This window comes from Bidens hawaiensis, unplaced genomic scaffold (genome assembly GCF_021521415.1).
Source record: "Bidens hawaiensis isolate Kalapana, Puna unplaced genomic scaffold, B.hawaiensis_p1.1 tig00027571_1, whole genome shotgun sequence".
NCBI classification, from domain to species: Eukaryota; Viridiplantae; Streptophyta; class Magnoliopsida; order Asterales; family Asteraceae; genus Bidens; species Bidens hawaiensis.
Window position 1 is genome coordinate 49,453 of NW_027494471.1, and position 6,000 is coordinate 55,452.

Genomic DNA, 6,000 nt, shown 5'->3' on the forward strand with positions numbered 1-6,000 from the left:
CATAAATCATAACTTCATCCCTTCGTCCCCGCCGTGTAGCTCATATGGTTAAAGGGACGTAAGACTTGGAATAATAACCTAGAGGTCGTGGGTTCTAAACCGATCCTAAGCACCAATCGCCTTGCCGTTGAATGAGGCTGACAACATAGTTTAATGCAAGAATTAGTGTCCAATTAACTAGGGGTATTAATGTCAAATGGCAATACCAAGAGCATTGGGAGATATATACCATTGAAATATTCCCTAAGAATATAAGTTGGAATAATGCTATTAAATTACAATATTAAGAGCATGAGGGAGTACTATACAAGGTACCACTTATTATGAAAGATTCCCCCTTAATATATATTCCTATTCCTAGAGGAAAAGTAGAAAACCTTTAGTTTAATTTTTGAGGTCAAACTTACTAACTAGTTTTCAATTCCCAAAACCAAACTTAATTTTCCTTTCAAGAAAAAATTCATAACTGCATTAAAATACATAAAAAATACCCAAAACAGAAACATGTTAATGACTGGTGTTCACTTTGTATGAAAATCACTTACAATCACATACCTTAAGTTTGTTTTGTGTATAGCTATGCTCAATTTACCAATGAAACCTCAAACTTCTGCATACTCTCGTTTCCATTATAAATTTGTTGCATCTTAGGTTCTTTGCTATATTTAGTTATTTACTATCCTTAAAATTAGAAAAAGAATAAGCTAGTGGTTTTCATTTGCAAGATATTTATTATTGACTTAATTGATTCAGACCTCAGAAGGATATATTTTGTTATTTGCTTGTATTAATTGGAAGCATGTTTAGTAATTCTGGTATGATGAATGTGGATGCAGTGAATTGCATTTCACTACACAATTTACCAGTACTCTTGTAGTACCTTTACATGCTTTTTGTCAAATATTTCATATATTGGGGATTTACTGTGAGAGTAATTAAGTCTGTAGGTGCATTTTATAACTGTGAACAAATATTCTTGAGGACATTGTGAACACACTAATAGGCTTTGTAGAAAACATTGATATAAAATACACACATGTGTTGACTAATTTCCAACATATTTTTATTATGCATCTCTAATTAAATGGCATTCTTTTGTGTTTCAGAATTTAGGGTGATGAAGTCCCATTTGTCTTGAAGCACATCCACACAGCACACATATTCTTTGTTCATTCCTCTTATTAATGAAGATGAGTTGCACAAAATGGGGATGTAACTGGTTTATAACTGACCATTAGGTATATATGTTTGTTTTTCTGGTATACATATATAAAATCGAATCAACTACTTAAAAGGAAAAAACTTCATTTTTGTGATGTGTATGTGTAACAATGAAGGTGATTAAAAATTTAGTCTTAACAAAAAGGTATTTAATTTTATGAGTGATTAATTAGTGAATATGTAAAATTTATTTCCTTGTTTTCAATATTTTTTTTCTCCTGTAATTAGAATTACATGATTTACATCCTTTAATTTTCACATACCACCTATTTTTACACTTATTATAATAACTCAAATTGTTTCTAATTATTTGTTAGTGAGTGAATCTATATACTTTAATTTATCATAGAAGAGAATAAAAATACTGTAAAAACTATTAAAAAAACTAGAATATTGCATATACTAATATATTCTATATATATAAATGCTGTATTTAAAATAATCTAAATTAAAATAATTTTAATGTAAATACTAGGTACAAGCCATAAACCAACTCAACATAAAACAAATTAAAACCAAAAAAGAAAAAAAAATATAATAAAAACTCACCCTTCTTCCATCTCCTATCTGAAAATCCAAACATCATCAAAGCTGTGAAACACCTTTGAACGAAGCCTCCAATGCAACCATCTTGGCGTGTCGTTGCCCGTCGTGGAGAGGCTTTCAAAAGTTATGTAACGTTAGTGTTACGTAGGCGGAGGGCATTCACTAATGTTTTACTAACGCGTAATGGTTTAATTTATTGAAAATGCAACTATTGTTTTACTTGTTTTTTCAACTAAACTGAGTGGGATTATGTGATTGGATTTATTCGGTTGTGCTCCAGTCATTTTTATAAAGAAGGCATGATAAAGCTTGCCTAAAGGGACAAATTCTTGTTATGACGCCAATATTAAATGAAGTGTAATGGTTTAACATGTTACAATTGAATGAGGTGACAGAGAGTGACGGCGATATGCATACCACCACAACATGTGGTTATTAATGTTTTATTAATGGTTTAACTAAAAATACAAGCATTATTTTATCTTTTTTTTTTCAATCAAAATGAGAGTGGAATTATTTGATTGGATTTATTCGGTTGTGGCTAGTCATTTTTTTAAAGAAGCCATGAGAAAAGCTTGCCAAAATGGATAAATCCTTATTTGACGCCTATATTACTGAAGTGTAATTGTTTTTTAACATGTTATGGTTGGATGACGTGACAGGGAGTGGCGCTTCCCACGCCACCACAACCCGCGGTCAAACAATTAAAAATGCTCTTAACCCGTCTCTAAACCTAAAATAATTGGTATGACTTGTCAGTATAAACTTATGATAGCATTATTCAACCTTTTTATCAAGTACATAAAAATTTTAAAATATTACGAAAAAGGTACATATTTAAACCACCAACACGATAAGCTTGTAACTTTATTAGCCCTTTTAAGAAAGATAGAGTCGTGCTAAGATTGTGATAAGATGGTGATAACAACTATAGAAAAGATAGAGTCGTGCTAAGATTGTGATAAGATGGTGATAACAACTATAGAAAATGATTTGTCATAGATATATTGTTCATATAGTTCCATAAGTTGTAAGTTTAGATAAGATAGGATTTCCTAATTAAATTTAAAACGTGTTTTAAACGTTATGTTATTAAACAGAGTTTTTTAAGGCAAAAACTTTTTTTTCCCCACTTTTTACATATACGGAAAATTTTTTATTATTTAAATGTTATACGCAAGATTTTTAATGTCCATCAACAATTAATCCTACTCTTAGAAATACATCTAACATCTTTATGTAGGTTAATCAAGAATTTGGATGCAAATGTATGAGTTTCATATTGGTCTTTATCAATTTATTAATTGGAAGTTAATCCTAAAAAGAACCAAGCCGTGTAGGTTCGATTAAAAAAAGGGCGCGCAAAGAAATCGTGTGATACGATTAAATATAAGCAAGAGGTAGTGATCGGTGAATAGGGCACAAAAGAAATGAACAAGGAGGACAATGGAGGGACGCCAATTGAAAGTTTTTTTGGGCGGCACTCAAGGATCTGAGTTGGCGGAATTTGATTAAACGAGACATGTTTAATCCTTTCAATATTTTTTAAGCTCAATTCAGAAATAACTTCTAATATTTTCCTTTAATCCTGAAACCGACTCCTTATTCTTATTCTTCAGTGTAATACCGAAAAGCTTTAACATAGTGTAAAGGTTGTGTGAATTTTTATCGTAATTCGTAACCGTCAATAAATTTAAGAAATTGATTATAATCATTAACTAAATCTATCTTGGTCGTTAATCCAAGGTATAAATGCAAATTGTGGTTAAAAAAATAGTAGTGTGATTTATTTATCAATCAAAAGTGACTCAAAACAATAATAGTACAATTGATTTGTCAAATTGACTAAAAAGTACAACTCATTTTGATTGATTTGAAACAAACAAAAGAAGCTCAAATATGCCTCTTTGGTGTTTAAAAAGGTGAGTTGGTCATGATTATTTTATCTAATTTAAAAATATAAACTCAATATAAAAACAAGACATAATATCCAACCTTTTCCACTAGACACGATAAAAAGATTCACTACTACAATAATTTCATGATCCAATATAATAACATGGAAATCATGACAAAAACAACATTAGCTAATAATAACTAAAAATTAATTCACAAAAACAAATCACAACCCAGTTGATTGATCGCCGGACGGGTGGACGATGTCCTTTAGCGCCTGCCGGAGCTCCTTGCTACAGAACTGGTTGTACTCCAACGTGTCGCCGCTCGATTTCTTCACCTCCACCACCAGCAACGACGGCGCCACCTGCCCAGATATCCGCCGCTATTCCTAACTTCCCTTTCCTTCCGATCTCATTTCCCTGTTATTATGCGGTATATTATTAATCAACTATATATAGACGTACATTAATAATAAATATTGAAGAGGTATGTACCCGCCTCAACACCAATCAAGGCGGGTCAACCCACAAGATAAAGACATTATCAAGGCACAAAGCCAAAACCTAGGCGCATGGCGCATACAAAACATGCTCAGGCATCATATGCTCGCGCATCACATATGCGCGCGGCGCATCAACGCGCGGCGCATATCACATGCTCTTGCACATCACATATGCTCGCGCGTCGCATATGCGCGCGGCGCACAATCGCGCGGCGCATATCACACGCTCGTGCATATCACACCTGCGCATGAAATATCTGCGCGTGAGAATAAAAAGAAGACTTCGCGCATCCTCAGGATGGGCGCATATCACACGTGCACATAATCAACCTCGTCCTTATTCAAGTCAGGATTAGGGCGACCTTGATTGTGCACGTCAGACAATCTTCTAGAAGGCATCTTTTTAAGGAGTAAGAATATGCTGATATTGACAGCTGCCAAATGAAAGGTCGACAACTCAGCATGACACATGTGCTACCACATAATTACAACCAACGAGAAAGCGCCAGGTGTCCCAGAGGACACATGGCGCAGTGCGGTTGGAGGAGGCCAACGAGGCTGAGCCCAACCAGTGGAAACCCTAGCACTATAAATACAGCATCAACTCCACTTTGATGGGGGATTCATTCACACTCAATCATTGACAGTTACAAGCAGTGATATCACATTCAATCACATTGAATTATATTCACTCACAGTCAGTTACAGAGAAAACACACAGTCACACAAATCAAGAGTATTCAGCGATCAGCAATACTCTTGAGATTCACTTACATACAACATTATTATCTTCTCAAAAAGATACTGATTCTCACGCCGGAGGGTTACCCCAAAGAGGACCCCTCTGTCCCTTTCTGAGGGGTAAGTAACGGCGCTGTTCATTTTGTAGGTGGAAGAACTCGGATCCAGAAGAACCATCGGTGAAATAGTTTAATCACACCCGAGGAAAGTAGATCTGCTACCAGTGAGTAGATCCACGTTTCTTCATTGGCGCCATCCACTGTTACAAACGGCAATCAGATCTCATCCAGATCTAAAAAATTCAATCACCATGGTTTCTGGAGTTCGTAACGTTGATCAAGCTCTGGAGGATATTGAACGTGAGGGTGTTAACGACGGACAGCAGGTTCTGAGGGTTCCGCGTGATTCTACGCGTACCACCAGCAACCGTCCCTTCGTCACAACCCCTCACGGCCAGACTGAAACTCCTCCAGACGATCACACGTTACAAAATATGGCCGGCGCGAAGTTGAAAGGACCAATGGGTCCAGAAGATGAAGCAGACGATCCGAATGAATGGCTCATAAATGAGCAGCGGCGTCTGATGGATAAATACACTGAAATGATCAAACAGAAGAAGCTAGCCGACCAAACACAAAGGCAAGCGATGGAGAAGCAGCCCACAAAAAGGCCGCGCGCGCCGGAAGAAGGGCATTCTGTTCACACTGCACACACAGAGTTCAGTGATGAAGAGGTGCATAGCATGAGAAAGACAAGGGATACTCATGCAGGAGGCTCGCAGCTCCGCGCGCCTGTGAACATGGCGCCAGGAGCCAGAGCAGATCCGGATCTGCACATGCCATACAGCCCACCGGTCAGAGGGCAAGTGGACGTAACCACCCCCTACAGACCAGCCATCCTGGTAAAACACTCAAAGTTTACTGCGCGCATCGCGCAGGCTCCCATCCAGCACAAGACCAAGATGCCAAGTGGTCTGGGGAAATATGATGGCACGACAGATCCAGATGACTTTTTGCAAGGTTTCTATAACACGGGAAACCTAGAGAGCTGGACGATGCCAACATGGTGTCATATGTTTGCCCGCTGCCTCA